At 39.1% G+C, this 27,858-nt stretch overlaps 1 pseudogene; it reads left to right on the top strand.

Moving 5' to 3' along the window:
• Nucleotides 1–1,580: 1,580 nt before the first annotated feature.
• On the top strand, nt 1,581–27,155 carry LOC118237643 (annotated as a pseudogene).
• Nucleotides 27,156–27,858: the final 703 nt, after the last annotated feature.

Genomic DNA, 27,858 nt, shown 5'->3' with positions numbered 1-27,858 from the left:
TCATTCCTACCTTCACTGATTATTAAAAGGTTGGTTGTTAACATGGCTGTTTAGGGAATAATTTCCTCAAGTTTCAAGATTGCTTACTGCTGACTTAGGGGGCATTGACCTTCTTTGGTGACCTGAGAAAGCTGGGTGGGATCATCCTGGAGTAGCTGGTTGTTCCACTCTAGTCCTGGAGGTGAGGATCTCTCCGGTACATCTAAGACTTGCGCAGATATCAGCTGTGTAGAAGAAAAAGTTAAGTTTAGAAAAATACATTGTTTCTTAAGTCCAGGTATTGGAGGGGAGTATTGTAAGATGAGGTGGGGGTTCCGACGGGGTCCGGAATACATGAGTGAAGGGAGTCCGGGACCAGGGAAAGGCTGAATAATATTTCTTTGGAGTGAATAGGATCTGCTTGCATGTATCCGTTTCAGCTCCCTGGAAATTACAAGAATCCTTTGGTTTTGTGAGGAACATAAATTGTAGGCCCTTTAGCCAGCAAAGCTCCATCCCCATCATCAAAATTCTCAGAGTTCTAGAGAGGGATACATTATGACCACAGTCAACGATGAGAAAATGAGAAACACTCGCTAGCCTGGGGGCCATATGAACATCCACCTACAAAGTCGGTGAAGAGCAGTGCAGACCATGTACAGCTGCAGGCTCTCACCCAGTTTACAGAGTCAGAGACAGAGACAGAGAGATACAGACAGAAAATGGAGACAGGCACAGGAAGAGAGAAGATTCCTGAAAGTTCTTTCCATTATTATAATGTTTTACAAATATGACATCATTATTAAAATCTAAAATTTGTTTAGATATGCATTTACCTAATTGCCAACGATGTTGAGCACTTTTTTATGTATCTTTCAGCAATTTTATATTTCTTTTTGAGAATTCTCCATATAGTTCTGCACTCTACATTTTATTGGATTTTTTTGGTGTTTAGGATTCTAGCTTCTTGAGTTCTTTGTAAATTTTGGTGATTAGCCCTCTGTCATATTTTGGGTTGGTGAATATCTTTTCAGATTCTGTGGGCTGCCATTTTGTATTGCTGTATACTTTGCCTTACAGAAGCAACTGGTTTTGTAGGGGGAAAGAATAGTGAAGAACAAAATAAGAGATACCATCAGAGAGGGAGGTAGTTATTTGGTGTTTAGGAAACTAGCTTCTTGAGTTCTTTGTAAATTTTGGACATCAGCCCTCTGTCAGATTTGGGGTTGATGAACATCTTTTCCCAAACTGTGGGCTGCCATTTTGTATTGCTCACTGTGTCCTTGCCTTAAAGAAGCTTCTGGTTGTATAGCGGGAAAAATAGAGGAGAGCAAAATAAGAAATACCATTGGAGAGGGATCCAGTATGGATTTAAAGAGAAATTAGGTGCTAGGGAAAGGTCTGCAGATCTACAAAGGAGACACCATCTAACCATCTAAACAACGGAGAGGCTGCCGTAAATGCCTTCCCCTGATAAAGATGACTAACTTGTATGCCAGCCTAGAGCCTTCAACCAGCAGAGGATGGAACTAGAAGCAGCCACCTCCAAAAAAAAAAAAAACTGAATGGAACTAGAATCCAGTTACAGAGAAGGAGGAGCGATGATCAAAGTGGTCAAGGCCCAGCTGGCTAAACCCACCGAAACAGCTGTCATGAACAAGCAGGAGCTCTTGACCTTCAGACTGATCACTGAGAAACCAGCATGGAAGTGATCCAGAACCCAAGAATATGGGTGTCAGTAATGAAGCTTTCAAATCTATATGGCCTCTTGTAGTAGATCAGAACTTATAACTTGCATAGCAATGGACTTTGAGAACCCATTTCACATAGGGGAATACTCCCTGAGCAAAGACAACAGGGTAAGGGCCTAGGTCTTATCCCAAACGATATGACAGATTCTGTACACCCTCATGGAAGACATCACACTCCATAGGAAGCAAAATGTTGTGGGTTAGGTAGGGCGATAGTGGGGGGCAGAGGAAGAGGGGAGGGAGGGGGAACTGGGATTGACCTATAAAAAGATGTTGTCTAATTTCAATAAAATTGAAGGAATAAAGCTAAAACCTACAACAATTAATGTACCAAAATGTATGAGTGAAACACCAGGAGGCCTTAAACCTTCACAAAAATGTACCAGAAACTTAGGGTTGTCTCCATTTTGGGAACTGCAGAAAGTGGGATATATCTAAGTGGTCATCAATCAAGTGGAATAGTATAATGATGCATTAGCTTACATGTGTACTGGACTGAAACCATAGTTGTTTAGTGTGGGGAAGCAGAAATACAAATAGTTAAAGCCAGAGAGAGACTTCTGCCTTTTGCCTAAGTTCTAGAGGTTGTATTTCGAGGTCATGAGTCAGTGTGGTTGGTATAGCATTTGAAGATGTAATAAATTGTGACAGACAGATCCGAAGTGTTTCCTGGCAACTGTGACAAAAATATCTCTGCCAATATCATGGGCTCTAGAAACAGGGACCACCTGAGATGCAGTTTTGCACTTGCAGATTTTAATATCTTAAGGTGTGTGCCATCTTACAACTTTAAATGTAACCATACAATGGACTTAACTCTCCAAGTGAGCCTATGACAAAAGGTTTGGGCATGTCCAAACAACTGGAAGAGTTAACCAAATTGAGGGTATGTGATCTCACTAAATATACGCTGTGAACAACCTGCTCCAAGTCTTTTACTAGTAGATTTTTACTTCCATAAGAAGTAAAACCCTATTCTGTTTATTGTCTGTTTAGTTCTGTAATCCACTTTTTAAGTGTATTATTTCATGTTTGGGTGACTAGTTTCTTCAGTTATTTATATACTTCAGAAGTCAGCCCTTGGCTAGATCTGGGGTTGTTAATGATGTTTTCCCATTCTGTGGGCTGCTATCTTGTCTTGTTGACTATGTCATTTACCTTACAGAATCTACTCAGTTTCAGGATGCCCCATTACTGAAAGGACGATCTGAGAGTCTGTGCTATTATTATGTTGAGGAAGTGGTTTGTTGTACAAATTCAATCAATGCCACCTCCCAAATAATCTGCTAAGTGTTTCATTTTGTTTGGATTCAGATCGAAATATTTGATCCTTTGAAAATTTGGTTTCGTCAACAGAGGAATCTAAAATGGCTAAAAGACACTTAGGAAATTGCTCAAGGTATTTAGCCATTGGGGAAATGTAAATCATAACACCTCTGAGATATCACCTTACACCTGCCAAAATCACTACAGAAAATCCACCACTGAAATTTTATGCTAGAGAGTATGGGGAGAACTGGGAACACTCCTCTGTTGCTGCTGGGAGTGAAAACTTGTACAATCATTCCGGCAGTCAGTATGGGATTTTTTTGTAACAATTGGAGATCAGTCTACTTCACAATCTAGAAATTCCGCTTTTTGATACATACCCAAATGATGTACATTCATATAATATGGACACATATACAGCTGTGTTCATAGCAGCTGTATTTGTAATAGCAAGAACTTGGGAAAAAAAATAAACAAGATATTCCTCGACTGAAGAATGAATAAAGAAAATGTGGTTAAAATTAATCAATTTAGTACTACTCATAAAAAAGAAACAATGAAACAAATAGATGGAACTAGAATAAAGCATCCTGAGTGAGTTAACACGTTAAAGGAAAAAAAAAAACATGTTATCTACTCAATAATATATGGATATTAGACCGAGAGCAAATAATAATTAGCCTACAATCCACACCTACAGAGAACCTAAGAACCAGTAGGTCTATGAAAGAGGCATACAAGGTTCCTCAGAGTAGGGGAAAGGCATGAGATCCCCTGAATAATTTAGGAGCATGGGGAAAGAGGAGGTAAGAAGGAGAAAGAAGCAGGGTGATGAGGAGGGGATAGGCGAACATGAGCGATCAGAAATATTGATTAGGGGGAAGAATAGAAGAGAGCAAGAAAAGTGATACCTTACTAGATGCATAAACTATAGTTTTACAGAGAAATATGGCACTAGGCAAATGTCCATGGATCCACAATGATAATCCCAACTTACAATCTAAGCAATAGTGGAGAGGCTACTTTAAATTCATTTCCCCTGTAATGTGATTGATGACTACCTTATATGCCATCCTAGAGATTTCATCCATTAGATGACTGGAGCAGAAGAATGCTCACAAATCTAAAGAATGACCTGAACTCCTGGAATCCAGTTTCAGAAATGGTAGCATGATGAGCAAATGGGCCAATACCAGGCTGGAGAAACCCACAGAAAGAGCTGACCTGACCTAGTGGGAGCTCCCTGACCCCATTCTGACAACTGGGGAGCCATTATAGTACCATAATATTTCTTATGTCTATTTGACTAGATAATGATTTCCAATGTTTTGATATGAGGTAATGACTGTGTTTATGTTGAGGTGTGTTTCATGTTTGCAGCAGAAGGAGGGATCCTCTTTTCAATGATATTCAATCTATTAGCCTGTGTATTTTTTAAGTATATGATGTCCACTGATATTAAGAGATGTTAATGACATGTCATTGTTTTTTTTTTTCTTTTTATGTATTTATTTTCATATTCTTATAACATCCCTCCTCTCCTCCTGCAATCTCCTTTTCCCCAAAACTCTCATTTGTTACTTGCAGCTGATAAGGCCTACTATAGAAAATATACTAAGTCAGACCTATTATCTTGTTGAGGCAGGACCAAGGAAACTCTCTCGCCACCATAATACTGTGTCGAGGCTGACTAAGGTATCTCCCAGGAGGATGACGGAAAGGGCAAGGAGGGATAAATCCATCTACACATCAAAAAATTCAGAAGACATCCACAAATCATGCTTGCATATTATAATGTAGGATGCCATATCTAGTGTTAGAGCTATCGAAGTTTAAATAATGAACAATGTGATCACTTGTACAAACCACATTCCAACACAAATTACAAAGAATCTGGCAGTAATAAGGTTATAATCCAGAGATCAGAAAAGATAAAACTACCATTCTCTCAATAGATATCTATTTTTTAGTGGCAACAGGTAAGACAGTTTTCTCAAAATATAGAGAAAAGTAATCTTTTCAGACATTTGACATGGAAATGTCTCCTGCTGAGACCTCCAAGCTTCTCCATATGAATCAAAGACATTGTCAACAATAATGGTTTCATAGACTGAGGTTTATTCAGAAAGAATATATAATGTCTGCTGCCACAGAGGGGGTAGATTTTCCCAGGTATCTCACCAAAATTTTTTAATGTTTGAATAAATAAATTTGAGGAAAAGGCAAGGAGGGAGAAATCCTTCCACACATCAAAAATACAGAAGACAACCCAGAATCATGATTGCACATTAGAATGTAGGATGCCATATATAGTATAAGAGCTATGTAAGTTCAAAGACCAAACAATGAGATCACTCGGACAAACCACATACTGACACAAATTAAAAAGAATCTGAGATTTACACAAATTATACTCCAATGTTCAGAAAACATAAAACTACCATTCTCTGGAAAGAAATCTGTAATTCAGTGAGAACAGGAAGTACTTTGTCTCAAAATATAGAAAGAAGTAAAATTTTCAGATATGTGACATGGAAAATCTCCTATTGAGACCTCCAAGCTTGTCCATATGAATCAAGGACACTGTCAATCATGTAGTGGTTTCATAGACTGAAGTATACATAGAAAGAATATATAATGTCTTCTGCCACAGATTGGGTAGTCTTTTTCTCAAGAAAAATCTCAAAATTAATCAAGTTGCCTCTGTAGGCTCATGATTTAAGGAATGGAATCATCTTCAGTTATAAAATATATTAACCAAAGAAATCTACTAGAAATCTAGAGAAAATTATCAATTCTTGGTGCTTTTCTGTGAGCATGGGTGCCAATTCTGTATTGTATTTTTGCTGTTTCATGTGTCTACCGGTTTGTCAAGGCATATGTCACTGTACACACATTGTGCAATTCTTTGAACCCATATCATGGGTCCAAGAAGCCACATGAGCCTGAAATACAGTCTTATGATTGGATAGTATGCTCCCCAAAGCAATATCCTTTGTATATCCTTGGACATCAGCATGCATTGAGGTGAGTTTTCTGTCAGTGAAGTCTATGGTGGTTTAAAGACTATGGGTCAGAGAGCGCCGATTCCAGGGCAGTTATGAAAAATTCAACATTGTTTCACAAGAGAAAGCAGAAAGAAGAGCCTCCCATTTTCTTTGCTGGGCAGATTTAGCAGTAAAGAAAATTATAACAAGCCAGTATTCGATATGTGTTATTGTACAAGGGAGGAACTTCTCTGTGTCCACTTCATACATTCTCAGTAGAGCACTGAGATCCCAGCTACACGAGGCACATCAAATGGCCCTTGATGAGCCGAGCAGTGGTGGTTCATGCCTTTAATGCCAGCACTGGAGAGGCAGAGGCAGGCAGATCTCTTTGAGTTCAAGACCAACCTGGTCTAAAAGAACTAGTTCCACGACATCCTCCAAAGTCACAGAGAAACCCTGTCTTTAAACATCAAATAAATGTCCCTGGATGTTTTGGGCCTCTCTAAAACCTCTCCTTCCTGGGCCATCCAATGGTCTTCGTTATTGTGGCTTAGAGTCTTGAAGTGGAGGCCACACTTTCCTATAGTGAAAAGTTAGTTTTGTGTAATATTTAGATTATTTTGTTAGATTATTTAGATTACAATATGCATCCATCTGTTTGTGTGGACAAAATAGCCTCCATTTTATTCCTGAAACTTTTTTTCTATTTTATAATATTTTACCAATATGGCATCCATATTAAAAGTCAAAAAGTTGTTTTGATTAGTATTTCCCTGATGGCTAAGGATGTTGAGAATTCTAATGTGACCTTTCAGCCATTTTACATTCCTCTATTGAGAATTCTCTATTTCTGTACTACACTTTGTAATTGGATTATTTGGTGTTTTGGAAACGAGCTTCTTGGGTTCTTTGTAAGTTCTGGAGATGAGTCAATCTGTCAGATATGGGGTTGGTGAATATCTTTTCCCATTTTATGGGCTGTCATTTTTTATTGCTGACTGTGTGCTTAGCCATACAGAAGCTTCTGGTTGTATAGGGGGAAGAATGGAGGACAGCACAATAAGAGATTCCATCAGAGAGAGAGCCAGTATGTGTTTAAAGAGAAATCAGGCACTAGGGAAATGTTTGGAGATCTACAAGGATGACTCCTACTAATGATCTAAGCAACAGTGGAGAGGCTACCAGAAATGCCCTGCCCTGATATTGAGATTGATGACTAACTTATATGCCAACATAGAGCCTTCATCCAGAAGCAGATGGAAGTAGAAGCATACACCAACAACTAAAAACTGAAATGAACTGAAGTGGAATCTAGTTTCAGAGAGGGAATAGTAATGAGCACAGCAGTCAAGACCAGGCTGGTGAAACCCACAGAAACAGCTAACCTGATCAAGGAAGAAGTCATTGTCCCTAGAATGATACCTGGGTAACCAAAATAGAACTGATACAGACCCAATGACTGTGGGTGTGAGTGAGGAGGCCTTGGGAATCTATTGGGCCTCTTATAGTAGATCAGTACTTATCCCTATCATAGGAAGTGATTTTGGAGCCCATTCTACATGGGGGATACTCCCTCAGCTTAGACGATGTGGGAGGCCCTAGGCCCTATCCCAAAGGATATGACACACTCTGAAGTCCCCTGATGGAAGACCTCACTCTCCCCAGGGTGCAGAAATGGTATGGGATATGTAGGGCATTAATGGGTGGCAAGGGAGGAACTAGAGCATATCGGATATATATCTAAGTGGTCATCGATTAGCCGGAATGGTATAATGATGCATTTACTTACATGTGTACTAGACTGAAGCTGTAGAAGTTTCCTGTAGGAAAGCAGAAATAAAAATAATTAAAGCCAAACAGAGGCTTGTGCCTTCTGCCTAAGTCCAGGAGGATATGATGTGAGGTCATGCATGGGTGTGGTTGGATTAGAATTTGAAGATGTAATAGCTTGTGACAGACCAATCATAAGTGTTTCCTGAAAACTCTGATGGAAATCTCTCTCCCCGCTTTTCATGGGCCCAAGAAACAGGGAGCAAGTAAGATACAGTTTTGCAAAGGGGATTTTAATATCCTTAGGTATGTGCTGTTGTACAACTTTTAATGTCATCAGACAATGGAGTTGAGTCTCCAAGTGAGCTTATGACAAAAGTTTTGGGCATTTCCAAGCAACTGGAACTGTTAAACAACATGAGGGTACCTAATCTGACTAAATATACAGCATGAAGGACCTGTAGTAAATCTTTTATTATCACATTTTCTATTCCAAATGAAGTGAAACCCTATTGTGTATTCTCTATTTAGTTATGTACCCCACTGAAATATAAAGAGTTTCCCTTTACAAGTCCTCATTGATTGTGTGTCTTATATAGCTAGCAAACATGTAACATATAAAAATTGAATCATTTTAACGTTGATGGAATTTCTCTCAAACATGAATAAAATCCCTGTAAGATTTGTCAGTTCAATATTTAGAAAGATTGTCACCCATGATTTTCGTTATTACAGAGCCTAGGCTTTTCAGACAGTCTCTGATCTTTGGTAAACTAATGGGTAACACACGAACAGCTATTACTTTAAGAAAGTGTTTGAATAAATTCAAGGAAGGGCACAGAGGGAGAAATCCATATACATAGGAAAAATTCGGAGGACATCACAAATCATGTTTGCATATCTATCCATATTCAAAAAGGAACATTGTGATCACTTGTACAAATCACATACAGACACAAATTAAAAAGAATCTGAGATTAACACAGATAATAACACAGAGCAGAATAGATAAAACTACAATTCACTGTATAGATATCTATTTTTAATGAGAACAGTTAAGACTGTTGTCTCAAATTGTGGAGATAAGTAACATTTTCAGACATTATCAATAGAAAAGTCTCCTGTTGAGACCTCCAACTTGGCCACTTGATTCAAGGAAATTGTCAACAACAGTGGTTTCAAATTTGTCAATACCTTGCTGGAGAACCCCATAGAAATAGGTAACATCATCAAATGGGAGCTCACAGAGCCCCATCTGACAACTGGGAAACCATCATAGTACCATAATGTTTGTTATGTTCACTTGAATGGAAAATTATTTCCCAAACTTTGACTAGTAGGTAGTGTCTTTAATGCTGAAATGTGTTTCAAGTTTGCAGCAGAAAGATAGATCCTCTTTTCATATACAATCTATTAGCCTGTGGACATGGACATGTATCTGGCACAAGTTCTGTATTTGGCAAAACGCTCATTCAACATAATATAATTCCACAAAATAAAGTCTCTGAAAAAGTTATTCAAAGGCTTTCTTTGGTAGATATACAGTATCACTGTGTCTGAAGCTTCCATTGAATTTGTGGCTTATATAGCTAGCAAACATTTAACACAAAACAATTGAATCATTTAAACTTTGATGGAATATCTCTCAAATATGTGTAAAATCCCCACAAAACTTATCAGGTAAAAATTTAGAAAGTCTGGCAGCCATCAATTTCCATATTACTGAGCCTATTCTTTTCAGGTACTCTCTGTCCACAGGTAGAATAAAGGGTAGCACATGTACAGCTATTACTTTAAGCTGGTGTTTAACTAAATAAATTCAAGGAAATGACAAGGAGGGAGAAATCCATCTACACTTCCAAAAATTCGGAAGACATCACAAATCATAGTTACATAGTTGCTGTATCTAGTATGGGAGCTATCCAAGTTCAAAGAAGGAACAATGTGATCACTTGTACAAACCACATACTGACACATATTAAAAAGAATCTGAGATTAACACAGGTTATAGTTCCTTTAGAAATGATAAAACTATCATTCCCTGGATAGACGTCTATTTTTTAGTGACAACAGGTAAGACTGTTTATCAAAATGTAGACAAAGGAAACTTTTCAGACATTTGACATGGAAAACATCTCCTGGTGAGACCTCCAAACTTGCCCACATGAATCAAGGACATTGTTAACAATAAAGGCTTCATAAACTGAGGTTTATATAGGAAGAATATGTAATGTCTTCTGCCACAAAGGGTGTAGTATTATTCTAGGTAACAAACCAAAAAAATCTCAAAATTATTCGAGTTGCCTTTGTGGGCTCATGACTCATGGAATGGAAACTTCTTCTTGAGTAATAAAATGTATTCCCAGAACAAATCTACTAGGAATCTCAAGAAAAGTATAAATTCTTTATGCTTTTGCAGTGAAATATAGGTGAACATGTGTGTCAATTTTGTGCCTTATATTCACTGTTACTTGTGGCTGCCTGTTTGTCAAGGCATATGTCACTGCCCAAACATTGTCGAACTTTTTGCACACATATCATGGGTCCAAGCAGCCACATGAAGCTGAAATACAATGCTATCATTAGATATTGTACTCTCGCCAAAGCAATAACCATTTTATATCCTTAGACATGCATTGAGGTGAGTGTTCTGTCATTAAAGATATGGTGTTTTCTAGAGGGTCGAGCACTGTGAAGAATGCAGAATACAGGGAAGGTGTGAACAACTCCAAAATTGTTTAACAAGAGAAAGCAGAAAACAAAGCTTCCCAGTTTCGTTGGTGGCCGGATTTAGCAGGAAAGCAAATTATAACAAGCCATGGCAAAGAGATAGATGAGTAACTTATATGCCACCCTACAGCGTTCATCATGCATAGGGTGGAAGTAGCATACACCCACAGATAAACACTGATCTGAACTGGAATCCATTTGCAGAGAAGGAGTAGTGATGAGCATAGTGGAATGACCAGGCTGGTGAAAACCACAGAAACAGCTGACCTGGACTAGGAGGGAGCTCTCAGCCCCCAGACTGATCCCTGGGAATCCAGCATGGAAATCATTCTGAATCCATGAATGTGGGTGTCAGTGAGGAGTTCTCAGATGTCTATCAGGGCTCTTGTAGTAGATCAGTACTTATCCCTAGCATAGGAATGGAATGTGGGAGCCCTTTTCACATAGAGGGATACTCCCTCAGCCTAGATGGTGGGGGAGAGCCTAGATCCCATGCCAAGGGATATGGCAGACTCCAAAGACCAACCATGAAGACCTAACACTCCCTGCAGAGCAGAATTAATATGGGATAGGTAGGGCATTAGTAGGGCCCCGGGGAAGATGGGAGGTAGAGGGAACTGCGATTGAAATTTAAAACCATCTTTTTTTCTAATTTATATAAAAATAGAAAAAAAGCTGAAAATACAACAACTAATGTAACAAAATGTGTAAGTAAACACCAGGAAGCCTTACACCTTCACAAACAGTACAAGCAAATTGGGGTTGTCTCCATTTTGAGAACCGCATCATAAGGGATACATGTATGTGGTCATCAATCAAATGGAATGGTTTAATGATGAATTCACTTACATGTGTACTGGACTGAAGCCATAGTAGTTTACTGTGGGGAAGTAGAAGTAAAATTCGTTAGAGCCTGTGAGAGACTCCTGCCTTCTGTCTAAGTCCAAGAGGAAATAATGTGAAGATATAAGTGGGTGTGGTTGGTTTGAAATTTGAAGATGTAATAGATACCTACAGGCACATCATAAGTGTTTCCTGGCAACTCGGACAGAAAAATCACTGCCCATATCATGGGCCCTAGAAACAGGGAGCAAATGAGATGTAGTTTTACACTTGGGGATTTTAATATCCTAAGGTATGTGACATGATACAACATTTAATATCACCATACAATAGAGTTGATACCCCATATGATACAATGACAAAATGTTTGGGCATTTCCAAGCAACTGGAGCTGTTCAGAAACAGTCTACGAAGGACCTGCTCCAAATCTTTTATTAGTAGATTTTTCTCTTCCATAAGAAGTAACAACCTATCGTGGATTCTCTATTTAATTCAGTACCCCACCTTTTAATTGGATTATTTGGTGTTTTGGTGACTAGCTTCTTCAGTTCTTTGTATATTTTAGAAATAATCCCGTGGCTAGAAGTGGGTTTAGTTAAGATCTTTTCCCATTCTGTGGGCTGCTGTCTTTTCTTGCTGACTATGTCTTTTGCCTTACACAATCTTCTCAGTTTCAAGAGACCCCATTACTGAATTGACCATCTGAGTGTCTTGCTATTGTTATGTTCAGGAAGTTCTCTGATATACAAATTCATTCAATGCTAACTCCCCATTATTCTGCTAAGTGGTTCATGTGGCTGAATTTATATTGAAGTCTTTGGTCCATTGAGACTTTAGTTTGGTCAATAAACGAATAAAATTTCTTAAAGACACTCAACATCCTTAGCATTTGGAGAAATGTAAATCATAACAACTCTGAGATATCATCTTACACCTGCCAGAAGAGTTAGAGAAAAAAATCAACACAGACTGTTTATGCTGGAGAGGTTGTGGAGAATGGGCAACATTTCTATGTTGCTGCTGGGAGTGAAAACTTGTACAACCATTTTGGCAGTCAGTATGGACTTTTTTCTGAAAATTCTGTATCAATCTTCTTCACCATCTAGTAATTCTACTCTTTGCACATACCCAAAGATATACATTCATACAACACCAACATCTGTAAATCTATGTTCATAACAGCAGTGTTTGTAATAGCAAGAATCTGTAAACAACTAAGATGTCCTTCGACTAAAGGATGGATAAAGAAAATGTGATACATTTAATCAATGGAGTACTACTCACTGGACAAAAAAACTATGGAAACTGTCATGGTGCTTTTTCTTTAGACATTCTGGGCCTCCTGAAACTGAACAAGATTCTGTAAGGCAAAAGACATAATCAGCAAGATAAGACAGCAGTGCAAAGAATGGGAAAAGATCTTCACCAACCCCACATCTAGCCAAGGGCAAATTTCTAAAACATACAAAGAACTGAAGAAACCAGTCAACAAAACACCAAATAATCACCCTCACTCGCTGCCACCAGCTTGCTGCGCCTAGTGCCCTCCCACAGCCACCCTGCAGAAATTCTTTGAGTACCCACACTCCTTTGCCAGATGAGACCAGTGTCCCGGGTGCTGGCTCCTCATGTCACTCGGGCCTATGCCAAAGATGTAAAATGTGGTGCAAATGCTTGATCCTTAAAGCTTCAAGTTGTAGACCTTTTAGCCGATGCTATAGCTGTTACTATGGGGCCAAAGGGAAGAACAGTGATTATTGAACAGAGTTGAGGAAGTTCCAAAGTAACAAAAGATGGGGTCACTTTTAAAATACAATTGATCTAAAGGATAAATACAAAAAATATCAGAGCTAAACTTGTTCAAGATGTGGCCAATAACTCAAATGAAGAGGCTGGGATGGCACTACCACTGCTACTGTTCTGGCACGTTCAACTGCCAAGGAAGGTTTTGAAAAGATCAGCAAAGGGGCTAATCCAGTAGAAATCTGGAGAAGTGTGATGTTGGCTGTTGATGCTGTAATTGCAGAACTAAAAAAAACAATCTAAACATGTGACAACCCATGAAGAAATTGCTCAGGTTGCTACAATTTCTGCAAATGGACACATAGACATTGGAAACATCATATCTGATGCAATGAAAAATGTTGGAGGGAAAGGCGTCATCACACTGAAGGATAGAAATACCCTGAATGATGAATTAGAAATTATTGAAGGCATGAAGTTTGAAAGAAGATGTATTTCTCAGACATCAATAGGTCAAAAATGTGAATTCCAAGATGCCTATGTTGTGCTGAGTGAAAAGAAAATTTCTACTGTCCAGTCCATTACACCTGCTCATGAAGCTAATGTTCATAGGAAAAAAAATGGTCATATTTGCTGAAGATGTTGATGGAGAAGCTCTAAGCACACTGGTTTTGAACAGGCTAAAAGCTGGTCTTCAGGTCGTAGCAGTTAAAGATCCAGGTTTTGGGGACAATAGGAAGAATAAGCTTAAAGATACGGCTATTGCTACTGGTGGTGTGCAATTTGGAGAACAGGGGCTAAAACTAAATCTTGATGATGTTCAAGGTCATGATTTAGGAAAATTTGGAGAAGTCATTGTCCCCAAAGATGAAGCCATGCTTTTGAAAGGAACTGATGACTAAACTCAAATTGAGAAACGCATTCAAGAAATCACTAAGCATCTAGACATCACAACTAGTGAATATGAAAAGGAAAAGCTAAACAAACACTTGCTAAACTTTCAGATGGAGTAGCTGTGTTTAAGGTTGGAGGAACAAGGGACGTTGAAGTGAAGGAGAAGAAAGACAGAGTTACAGATGCTCTCAATGCTGCAAGAGCAGCTGTTGAAAAAGACATTGTTTTAGGAGTTAGCTGTGCTCTGCCTCCATGCATCCCAGCCTTGGACTCCTTAAAGCCTTCAAATGAAGATCAGAAAATAGGTATAGAAATTAATAAAACAGCACTCAAAATTCCTGCAGTGACAATTGCTGAGAATAAAGGTGTTGAATAATCTTTGAGAGATGAGAAAATTCTGCAGAGTTCCTAGGGAGTTGGTTATGAGGCTATGCTCAGGGATTTTGTTAACATGGTAGAATAGGGAATCATTGATCCAACAAAGGTCAATGAGTCAACAATTCTTAAACATAGGATGGCTTGTTCTATGGTGTGTGTTTTCATTAATCATTTTATAAACATTGTTTCTAGGTTGTAAGAACTGCTTTACTAGATGCTGCTGGGGTGGCCTCTTTGCTAACTTCAGCAGAAGCTGTAGTGACCGAAATTCCTAAAGAACAGAAGGACCTTGGAATGTGCACACACTCCTTTAATCCTAGCACTTGGGAGGCAGAGGCAGGCAGATCTCTGTGAGTTCGAGGCCAGCCTGGTCTCTGGAGTTTGTGCCAGGATAGTCTCCAAAGCTACACAGAGAAACCCTGTCTCGAAAAACAAACAAACACAAAAACAACAAAAAAAAAGACATTTGTACATTCCTGAAAAAAAACCACCAAATAATCCAATTAAACTTGTGGTGCAGACCTAATAAAGAATACTCAATAGGTTTTTACTTTTTAAGAGAAACATCTACTAATAAATGACTTGGATCAGGTCCTTCACAGACAATATTTAGTGAGAGTAGGTAGCCTCATGTTGGTTAATAGTTCCAGTTGCTTCAAAATGCCCAGACCTTTTGTCATAGGCTCATGTGGAGGATCTACTCCATTGGATGGTGATATTAAAAGTAGCACATGTGTATATGCCTTAAGATATTAAAATCCCCAAGTAAAAACTGCATCTCAGATGCTCTCTGTTTCTTGGGCCCATGATATGGGCAGTGAGATTTCTGTCACACTTGCCAGGAAACACTTATGATCTGTCTGTCACAATCTCTTATATCGTCAAATACTAAACCAAACACAGTCACCCATGACCTCACATTATATGCTCCTGGACTTAGACAGGAGGCACAAGTCTGTCTTGGGTATAAGTATTTTTATTCTGCTGCCCCACAGTAACCTACAATGGCTTCAGTCCAGTACACAGGAATGTAAATCCATCAATGTACCATTCCAGCTGATTGATGACCACTTAAGATATATCCCATATGCTGCAGTACCCAAATGGAGACAACCCTAATTTTCTTGTAAGTGTTAGGAAGGTTTAAGTTTCCTGGTGGTTCACTCATACATTTCGGTACATTATTTGTTGTACTTTTCTGCTTGTTTTCCTTTATATTTATTGAAATTAGAAGCAATTTTGTTTTACATGTCAATCCCAGTACCCTCTACCTCCCCTACTCCCTTGCCCCCCACTACAATGCTAACTATCCCATAAGATTTCTGCTCCCCAGCAAGAGTGAAGTCTTCCTCTCGGGTGGGGCTTCAGTGTCTGTCATATCCTTTGGGATAATGCCTAGGCCCTTGCCTGCAGTCTAGACTGAGAGAGCATCACCCTATGTGGAATGGGCTCCAAAACTCCATTGCTATGCTAGGGATAAATACTGATCTACTACAAGGGGCCCTATAGATTTCTCAGGCCTCCTCACTGACACGCACATTCATGGGGTCTGATCAGTTCCATGCTGGTTTCCCAGGGATCATTCCCACTGTTCAAATCAGCTGGGATTTTTTGCTTTTCAAGGCTGATCTTGACCAATTTTCTCATGACACCTCCTTCTCTGTAACTGGATTTTAGTTCAGTTCACTGTTTAGTTGTGGGGATCTGCTTATATTTCCATCAGATGCAGAATGAAGGCTATAGGATGGCATATAAGTTAGTAATCAATCTCATCATCAGCAGAGGGCATTTAAGGTAGTATCTCTACTGGTGCTTATATGATTAGTTAGTGTTATCCTTGTAGCTCTCCAGACATTTTCTTGTGCCTCATTCCTCTTTAAACTCATACTGACTCCCTCTCTGATTGTATCTCTTAATTTGCTTTCTCTATGTTCCCCTATAAAACCAGAATCTCTTCTGTAAGGCAAAAACACCCAGCAATACAAAAACGGCAGCCCACGGAATGGGAAAAGATATTCACCAACCCCATAACTGACAGAGGAATGATCCACATAATTTACAATGAACACATGAAGCTGGGTTCCAAAGCACCAAAAAATCCAATTAAAAATTGGAGTACAGAAAGAAAATCTCAAGTTCAACAAATCCCTAACACAAAATATCCAAGAAATATGTGATACCCTGAAAAGACCAAACCTAAGAATACTAGGTATAGAAGAAGGTGAAGAAATCTAACTCAACGGCAAAGAAAACATATTCAACAAAATGATAGAAGAAAACTTCCCCAACCTAAACAAAGACATGCAAATGAAAGTACAAGAAGCCTAAAGGACTTCAAATAGACTGAATCAAAAAGCATGTCTCCTCCACACATAGTAATCAAAACACAAAACATACAGAATAAAGAGAAAATATTAAGAGCAGTAAAGGAAAAAGGACAAGAAACATATAAAGGCAATCCTATCAGAATTACACAAGACGTATCCATGGAAAATCTGAAAGACAGAACATCCTGGATAGATATTATACCTACAGTAAGAGACCACAGAAGCCAGCCCATCCTACTATACCCAGCAAAGCTTTCAGTCAATATAGATAGAGAAAACAAGATATTATATGAGATAACGAGATTCAAACAACACATATCCACCAATCCAGCCATACAGAATGTTCCATAAGGAAAACTGCAACCCTAGGAACTTAACTACAACCAGAAAAATATAGGCAATAGATAATCTTATTTTACAAACAGCCAAAAGGAAAAAAAAAAGGGGAAGAATCCCACACATAATTTGACCACCACCACCAAATACAAAACAAACAAGAAGGAACAACCAATGGTCATTAATATCCCTCAACATTAATGGTCTTAACTTGCCTATAAGATGTGTTACATTTACATAATGGAGTGCTATTCACCTGAAAAAAAAAATGGAATCTTGAAACTTGCAGGAAAATTAATGGATCTAGAAGAAACCATTCTGAGCGAGGTAACCCAATCGCAAAAAGACAAACATGTTATGTACTCACCCATATGCGGATTTTAGACATAGAGTAAGCCTAAAATCCACACTGCCAAAGAAGCTAATAAACATTGAGGTCGCTAAGAGAGACATACACGGTGCCCTGGAGAAGGGGAGAGGTTCAAGATCTGCTGAGCAAATTGGGAGCATGGGAAGACGGGGAAGGGAGCTAGGATAATGAGAAGGGAAGAGGAAGAGGGATGTTGAGGAAATGAGGGAGCAGAAAATATGAGTCAGGGGAAGAATACACGATAACAAGAATGGATATATCATAATAGAGGGAGAAATTTTGGGTTTACAGAGAAATCAGTCACTAGGGAAATGTCTGGAGATCTACAAAGATGACAAGCACTATCTCAGCAACTGAGGAGAGGCTTCCTTAAATGACCTTCCCTGATAATGAGATTGATGACTGACTTATATGCCTTCATCCACCAGCCGGTAGAAGTAGAAGCAGACACCCATAACTAATCAACGATCTGAACTGGAACCCAGATGCAGAGAAGGACCAGTGAAGATCACAGAAGTCCAGAACATGCTGGTGAAACACACAGAAACATTTGACCTGAACATCTGGGAACTCTTGCTCCCCAGTCTGATAGCTGGAACACTAGCATGGAACTGATTCAGACTCCAGGAACATGGATTTCTGTGAGGAAACCTCAAAAATCTATGGAACATCCTGTAGAAGCCGAGTATTTATCCCTAGCATTGGTGTGGACTTTGGGAGCCCAGTCCATATACAGGAATACTACTGCGCCAAGACACACGGGGGTGGGCCTAGGCCCTACCACAAAGGAAACAAAAGACTCTGATGACACCCTATGGAAGGCCTCACCATCCAGGGGGAGCAGAAAAGATAAGTTACAGATAAGGTCTTAGTTGGGGGGGGGGGCGTCGGGGAGGACAGTGGGAGAAGGGAAATGGGATTTTCATCTAAAACAATCTTGTTTCTAATTGAAATTTTAAAAAGTTGAAAAAAAGACACAGATTAGCAGAAGGGATAAGAAGACAGAATCCATCTTTCTGCTGCATACAAGAAACACACCTCAACTTCAAAGACAGATGGTACCTAAGAATTAAACTTTGGGAAAAGATTTTCCTATCAAATTGACACAAAAAAACAAGAAGCGGTAGCAATCCTAATATTCAACAAATTGGACTTTAAACTAAAATCAATCAAGAGATGAAGGAGGCCACTTCCTACCCAGCACAGGAGAAAACCATCAGGATGAAGTCTCAAATCTGAACATTTTTGCCCCAAATATAAAGGCATGAATCTTTGCAAAGTAGCATTACTAAAAATCAAATTATACATAAAACCACACACACATATAGTGGGAGATTTCAACACCCCACTCTCACCACTGGACAGGAACACCAGACAAAAATTTAACAAAGAAACACAGGAACTAATAGAAGTTATGGACCAATTGGACTTAACAGGTATCCATAGAACATTCCCTCCAAACACAAAGCAATATGCCTTCTTCTCAGTGCCACATAGAACCTTCTCTAAAACTGAACACATACTTGGCAACATAGCAAACATCAACAAGTATAAAAAATTGAAATAACAACCTGTATCTTTTCAAACCATTATACTTTAAAGTTAGGATTCAACAACATCATGAATTGCAGAAAATATACAAAATCATGGAAATTAAATAACACCCAATTGCACAACTCCTGGGCCCATGAAGAAATAAAAGAAAAAATTAAAGTTTTCATAGAATTCAATGAGAATGCAGACACAACATACCCAAACTAATGTGAAACTTTGAAAGCAGTGATAAGAGGAAAGTTCACAACGCTAAGTAACCACATTAAGAAAGAGGAGAATAATCACACTGGAGAATATAAACACAACTGAAAGCATTAGAACACAAAGGGGCCAATACACCCTGAGGAGCAGATGTCAGGAATTAATCAAATTGTGGGCTGAAATCAATAAAATGGAAACTAGGAGAACAATACAAAGAATCAATATATCGAAGAGTTGGTTCTTCGAGAAAAGCAACAAGATAGACAAACCTTTATCCAAACTTACCAAACAGCAGAGAGTGAACATGCAAATCAATAAATTGAGGAATGAAAAAGGGGCACATAAAAACAGACACTTAGGAAATTCAGAAAATCTCCAGGTCATACTTTGAAAACCTGTACTCCACAAAATTGGAAAATTTAAAGGAAATCAACAATTTTCTGGACAGTATCACTTACCAAACTTGAAAGATGAACAGACATGCAACTTAGCAGACCTATAACCTAGAAGGAAATAGAAGAAGTCATCAAAATTCTCCCAACCAAAAAAAGCCCAGGTCCAGCTGGCTTCAGTATAGAATGATACCAGAAATTCAAAGAGCTAATACTAATTCTCCTCAAAGTATTCCAAACAATAGAAGCAGAAGAGTCATTGCCAAGCAATTTTCATGAGGCTCCACTTACCTTGATAACCAAGCGACAAATAGACGCAACTACGAAAGAGAACTACAGACCAATATCCTGCATGAACATTAATGAAAAAATAATCAATAAAATACTGCAAATGGAACCCAAGAATACATCAGAGAAATCATCCACCATGATCAAGGAGGCTCCATCCCAGTGTTGCAAGGATGGTTCAACATACGAAAATCCATTAATGTAATCCACCATATAAACAGATTCAGGGAAAAAAACACACACGATCATTTCAATAGATGCTAAAAAAGCATTTGACAAAATCCAACATCCCTTCATGATAAAGGACTTGGAGAAATAAGGTATAATAGGAACATACCTTAATACAATAAAAGCATATACAGTAAGCTCACAGCCAAAATCAAATTAAATAGAGAGAAATTCAATGCAATTCCACTAAAATCTGGGACAAGACAAGGCTGTCCTCTCTCCCCATACCTCTTCAATATTGCATGGTACTGGCACAAAAAAAGACAGGTAGATTAATGGAGTAGAGTTGAAAACACTGATATTAACCCACATACCCAAACCAAATGATTTTTGACAATCTAAATTCTTACGTCAGAATCAAAAGAACATCTTTAACAAATGGTGCAGGCAAAACTGAATGCAGGACTGTAGACTCCATATAGATCCAAGTCTTAAGCAGAAAACTTAAGTCACAATGGATCAAAGACATCAACATAAATCTAGCCACAATGAACCTATTAGAAGACAAATGGGAGACACCCTTAAATTAATTGGTACAACAGACCGCTTCCAGAACATTACACCAGTAGCATAGACACTGAGACCAACAATTGATAAACGGGACAGACATCCTGAAACTGAGAAGCTTCTGTAAGGCAAAGGACACAGTCAGCAAGACAAAATGGTAGCCCACAGACTGGGAAAAGATATTCACCAACCCCACAACTGACAGAGGGCTGATCTCTAAAATATACAAAGAACTCAAGAAGCTAGTCTCCAAAACACCAAACAATCCAATTAAAAAGTGAGATGCAGAACTAAATAGACAATTCTCAATAGAGGAATATAAAATGGCTGAAAGACACATAAGAAAGTGTTCAACATCCTTAGCCATCAGGGAAATGCAAAACAAAACAACTCTGGGATACCAACTTACTCCTGTCAGAATGGCCGAAATCAAAAACACCTATGAGAGTTTATGCTGGAGAGGGTGTGGAAATAGGGGAACACTCCTCCACTGATGGTGAGAGTGCCAACTCGCAACCACTTTGGAAATCTGTACAGCAATTCCTCAAGAAACTAGGAATCAGTCTACCACAAGGTCCAGCAATTCCACTCTTGTGTGTATACCCAAAAGAAGCACATTCATACAATAAGGACATCTGTTCAACGTTGTTCTTGGCAGCACACTTTTTTTTTAACAGCCAGAAACGGGAAGCCGCCTAGATGCCCCTCAACTAAAGAATGGATAGAGAAAATCTGGTACATTTACACAATGGAGTACTACTCAGCAGAAAAGAAAAAAAAATGGAATCTTAAAATTTGCAGGAAAATGGATGGAACTAGAAGAAACCGTTCAGAGTGAGGTAATCCAATCACAAAAAGACAAACATGGTATGTACTCACACGTATTTGGATTTTAGACACAGACTAAATGATTACTAGCCTACAATCCACTCTGCGAGAGAAGCTAGTAAACAAGGAGGACCTTTAGTGAGACATACATGGTCCCCTGGAGAAGGGGAAAGGGTCAAGATCACCTGAGCACATTGGTTCAAGTGAATGTGGGGAGGGACCTTGGAGAATGAGAAGAGGAGAAGAGGAGGGGTGCAGACTACATGAGGGAGCAGAAAGTTTGAGTCAGGGAAAGAATAGAAGATAGCAAGAATGGAGATACCATAATAGAGGGTTTACAGAGAAATCAGGAACTAAGGAGATGTCTGTAGATCTACAAAAATGACACCAGGTAACAATCTAAGCAACAGAGGAGAGGCTGCCTTAAATGCCCTCCCCTGATAATGAGATTGATTGCTGACTTATGTGCCACCTGATAGCCCTCATCCAGCAACTGGTGGAAGTAGAAGCAGAAACACACACAACTAATCAGTGAACTGATATGGAATCCAGTTGCAGAGTAGGACGAGTGGAGAGCAAAGGGATCCAGACAAGACAGTTGAAAATTACAGAAACAGGTTCCCTGAACATCAGGGAGCTCTTGGTCCCCAGTCTGATAGATGGGATACCAACATGGGACTGATCTACAACCCAGGAACATGGGTTTCAGTAAGGAAACATTAGAAATCTACCAGACTCCTGTAGTAGTTCAGTACATATCCCTAGCACAGGTGTGGACTTTGGGAGCCCATTCCACATAAAGGAATACTCCATGAGCCACGACACACGGGGGTGGGCCTAGGCCCTATCCCAAATGATAGGACAGACTCTTATGACACCTTATGGAAGGCCTCAACATCAAGGAGGAGCAGAAAGGATATGAGATAGGTATGGTTTTATTTGGGGAGGGTGGGGGAGGAGGGGATGGAGAGGGAACTGGGATTGTAATGTAAAACAATCTTGTTTTAATTGAAATAAAATATGCAGAAAAATAAGTTGGGTTACAGGACTAAATAGATAATTTTCAATAGAGGAATCTAAAATGGCTGAAAAACATATAAAAAAGTGCTCTACATTCTTTGCCATCAGGGAAACGCAAATGAAAACACATTTTTAGCTTTTAATGAGGATGTCATATTCTTATAACTTTATACTAATGGAAATTACATTCAGGGAGAAAATCGAGGATTTTTGTCCACACAAACTCATGGGGGAATATTATAATCACATGAAAATCTAAAAATTATTAAGAAGTTACTTTTCCCAATGGAAGTGTATGACCTCTAATTCAAGAGTATAGACCACAAAACCTGAGGTCATTTGAGATCCCAGGAAGGAGAGGTTTTAGAGTGGCCAGAAACGTAAAGGGACACTCAATATGATTCTGTGTAGATGGAATCTCCGTTCTCTACTGAGAATGTACGAAGGGTACACTGAGCAGTTCCTCCCTTGTACATTAACTCATATAGAATCCTGGCTTGTTATAATTTGCTTTACTGCAAAGGAACAAGCAGGCTGTGTTTTCTACTTTCTCTTGTGAAACAATTTTGGAGTTGTTCAAACATGTCCTGGAATCTGCACTCTTCACTGAGGTCCACAGATTTTAAAACAGCATAGGCTTTAATGACAGAAAACTCACCTCAATGCATTCTGATTTCTAAGGAGGTACAATGGATATTGCTTTGGGTGAGCAAAATACTCAATAATAATACTGTATTTCAGCTTCAAGTGGTTTTTTGCACCCATGATATGGGTTCAAAGAATTCCACAATGTTGTACAGTGACATATGCCTTGGCAGAAAGGCACACACAGGTATCAGTGAATATAGGATACAAAATTGACACTCAACAAAAAGTGTTACTTTTTTCTAGATTCCTAGTAGATTTGTTTGGGGAAAACATTTTATAATTCAAGAAAAGTGTTTTCATTCCCTCAGTCATGTTACTACAGAGGCACCTTGATTTATTTTGAGATTTTCTGTGGGATACCTGGTAAAAGACTAAGACCTCTGTGGAAGGAGACTTTATCTAAAAGTATTAGCTGTCCATGTGCTACTCATTTTTGTACCTGTGAGCAGAGACTGTCTGAAAAGCACAGGCTAGGGAGTCTGGAAACACCCCACTCCTTCTTCCTGATCAGCCGGCCTGACACTTTCCAAGCTGAGTGTACCCTCTGCTCTTGCTGAATCCTTTCCAAAGTCCCATTCACCCCTGATCTCTCTAGGCCTGAGCCTGCTTGGAGTGGACCCGTCCAGCCAGGAAGGAACTCCCTGAGTCGGGAAACACCTCAATCTTCCTTCTCACTCTTTCAGCCAGATCCCTAACGAGGCCTAACCCCTCCTAAGTGAGGAGACTACCAGGAGAGGCAAGACTATCCAGAGATTCGGACATTGAAGTCCTGGTCTAAACACCACAGGGTCTCAAGAATAACTAGAGAGACCCCACCTGCACCCACTGGAAGAAGAGGTGGGAAGAGGTCAGAACAAGAACACACTCAACAACAGAAAGACCAATATGACACCACCAGAATCTAGGGACTCGAAACCAGCAATATCTGAAAAGCCCAACACAAAGGATGAAGAAGAGATGGACCTCAAAAATTATCTCAGGAAGAGGATAGAGACCTTTAAAGAGGAAACAAGAAAATCCCTTAAATAATTAGAAGAAAAAACAATCAAAAATATCACAAGAAATGGAGGAAAAGACAAACCAAAATATTCAAGAAATAAATCTCTTAAAGAATCTGAAGGAAGCCAAGAAAAAAACAACCAAACAAGTGAAGGAAACACTCGAAACAGTTCAAGGCATGAAAGCTGAAATAGACACAATAAAGAAAACACACAATGTGGCGATGCTGGAAATAGAAAGGCTGGATAAACGATCAGGAATTGAAAATGCTCCTATTCTAGCATTTTTCGTATCTCCTACTGGCTTGTCTTGCTAATCTGAGCTCAAAAATTTAGTTTTTGAATCTCCTCAATCTAAATAGTTATCATTACCTTCCTTATCTATATAACTCTTATATTTATCCCTACCTCACTTGTCAATCCTACCACCTCTTTCAAAATACCGTGAATGCCATTGAAAGATTTTAGTTTGCTGACAGAAAAAGTTTCCCACAGGCCTTGTCTCAGTACAAGGAAATTGGCCCCAACTCGAGGACAGACAAAAAAATCCTTTTTGGGTCACACCTGGCCAACAGATAATCGGGGACTTTTCAGGGTGCATTCAGTGCTTTTTCCTTTGTAGAAAAGCACATCACACCTGGGTGACCACTCTAACATGAGTTCATACTTTATAATCAATCACTTTGTACACCTTGCCTGTATGCTGATCTGCGTTTTTTTCCTATATAAGGAGCTTACACCCCATGCTGGGGTGTGCAGATTTCCCAATATTGCTGACACCCGAATGTGCATTTGTTCAATAAACCCTCTTGCTTTTGCAGCTCTTGGTCTGGTTTCTGAGTTTTGGGGGCTACTCGGGACCCTGTGTCCCTTAGGGGTCTGGGGTCTTTCACCATAAAAATTGTTTTTAGCCTCTCTCATATCCTGTATCACTGACAAGCTGCTGCCAATTGAATCTGTCTCAAATAAATACTTAGATATTATATTAAATTATTTTAGACCTCATTCTCTCAGAAAGAGAAGTAAGTAGAGATGTATTTTAATCAACATGATACTCATATTCATATATTTTATTTGAAGGATGCAATTTTCAAATAGTCGAAGCAGATGTTTATGTAAAATAATAATGGCGATGATATCTAACACTTATTGGATGAGTATGAGATACCATCTTATCATCATAACTATTAAAATAAGCCTTAAAGTGGCGCCCTGATTATTTATATTGCATAGATAAGAAAGTGGAGGCTCTGAGTTAAGACAGAGTTTAATAGTTATGATTAATAATGAGTTATAAAGATTTACCAAAGCTTTCTAACTGTGTATTTACAAGTTGGAAGTCCAAAAAAAAGGCAAAAATCTTCTAAAGTTGATGGGCACTAGCTGAATATTTTTTTTTAATTTATTAGTTCAAATTAGAAAGAAGCCTGCTTCACATGTCAATCCCAGCTCCCTCTCCCTTTCCTCCTCTCCTGCCCCCCATCCACCTCCCAACCCATACCCCCTCTGCTCTCAAGGAATTACCAAAGTCTGTCATATCATCAGGGGTAGGGCCTAGGCCTTCCTCCACGTATCCAGGCTGAGACTGTTTCCCTCCATGTGGGATGGGTTCCCAAAGTCCTTTCCTAAGCCAGGGATAAATACTCATCTGCTACCAGAGGCACCATAGAGTGCTGAGGCCTCCTCACTGACATCCACATTCAGGGGTCTGGATCAGTCCCTTGCTGGAAACTTGACATTCTCAGGCAAATGGATGGAGCTAGAAGAAACCATCCTGAGTGAGGTAACCAGTCACAAAAAGACAAACATGGTATGGACTCACTCATATATGGATTTTAGACATAGAGCAAAGGATTAACAGCCTACAATCCACACCACCAGAGGGACTAAGAAACAAGGAGGACCCCAAGGAAAGAATGCATGGTTCCCCAGAGAAAGGGAAGGGAACAGGATCTCCTGAGATAATTGGGAGCATAGGGGTAGGCTTGAGGAAGCTGGGAGAGAGGGGGAGAAGAGGAGGCGAGAGGAGGAAACCGTTTAGCAAGAAGATTGAGTCAGGAGAATAATAGAGGAGAGCAGGATGAGAGATACCCTAATAGAAGGAGCCATTATAGGTTCGAGGAGAAATCTGGCACTAGGGAGATTTCCAGAGTTCTACAAGGATGACACCAACTGACAATCCAAGCAATAGTGGAGAGGATAACCTAAATAACCTTCCTGTATAATGAGCCTGAGCAGAGGCAGACACCTTCTAGCTGAACATTTTAAGATCCCTTTTGCCACTGTTCTCAAAGCAATCAGATGAATCTGCAGGTGAGTAATGAAGACCAAGAATCTCATTTTCAGGTAACATTGACCTAAGCAAGCTTCTGTTCACTTCTAGTACAAAATCACTTTGTTAAGCATACTAGAGAAATACGAGATACTTTGGGAGCTACATTAAGTCCATGCCAACTAGGAATCACTGTAGTAAATTATCTTTCCTTCAGTCTTGGCTTTCACATTTAGCTATCCATATTTTAAAACTCTTCCAGCTAGAAATGCACTCTAATCTAGGATCTGCTAGTCTTCAGCACTGGATCATTTAATTAAAAGTAAACATTATGTTCATCCCAAGAAACAAAGGTCAATGAAATGGACTTTTCAAGGATATATGATCATCACTTCATTAGAAAGGAACTATCCATGTCTTAGAGAAGATTTAAATGTCAATAACAAAGTAGAATCTGTAGGTCATGCAGGAATCATTACTCTAAAAAAAGCCCTGTCATTTCACTAAAAATCATACTGAACACAAACTGAAGATCTGCATTTTAAACAAACACTTCTACATCTACTACATAACAATCCTCTTTACTTTTGGTGATATTCTGTTGTAATGAAATTTATTCCTTCCAGTATTAACATTGTTACTTTGTACTTTGCATTTAAAATATCCTTTCCCATATCATGTTTTCCTTTTTCAAGGTAGTTGTAAAGATGTATAGAGGCTTTCCCTCATACTTAAGACTTTTTACCTCTTTTGTTGTTCTGGTCTTGGGAAAGCTTTACTGTTTCTAACTTTTTGTTTTTTTGTGTTATTATAGGATACATTTGGAGATGCTGCCCTAATTAGCTCTGGTTGTCTTTAGCTACATTAAATGCACCAGAAGACGGATACACTTGGAAAGTAAGGCTTGTTTTTATAATATTCCATATAACAACTCTGTAAAAATTAGTTTTAGATAAAACTACTTAATTTCTCCCAATCCTAAAGTGACTTATTTCAGGCTATGATGGATCACAACAAAGTTTATAAGAAACCTTCAGCTGCTTATCCAGGCTTTTAGAACTATAGTTTTGTCCACATTCAGCAAAGTTTTGGTACAGCTGCATAATTTACTTGGGGTGTAATGGCCTTTATGTACTTCGTAAAAAAAAAATTTTATTCATTTTACATGCCAACCATACTTCTCCTTCCCTCCCTTTTTTTCTGTGACGCCCACTGGTGCCCAACCCACCCCCATCCACTCCTCAGAAAGGGTAATGCCTCCCATGGGAGTCAACAAACCTAGCATATTCAATTGAGGCAGGACCACATCTCTCTCCTGCATTAAGGCTGAACAAGGCATCCCACAACAGGAGTGGGATCTAAAAAGGCAGCTCATGTACCAGGGATAGATAATGGTCCCACTGCCAAGGATAGTGCAAACAGATCAGGCTACACAACTATCACACACATGCAGAGGGCTTAGTTTGGTCCCACACAAGCTACCTTTTATATCTCTAAATTTGATGAGGTTCCAGGATATTGGGTAAGATGTTTCTGTTTTTC

Source organism: Cricetulus griseus, unplaced genomic scaffold, assembly GCF_003668045.3.
Source record: "Cricetulus griseus strain 17A/GY unplaced genomic scaffold, alternate assembly CriGri-PICRH-1.0 unplaced_scaffold_4, whole genome shotgun sequence".
Taxonomy (NCBI): Eukaryota; Metazoa; Chordata; class Mammalia; order Rodentia; family Cricetidae; genus Cricetulus; species Cricetulus griseus.
The sequence above is the reverse complement of the archived record's forward strand: the minus strand, read 5'-3'. Positions and strand labels throughout refer to the sequence as shown.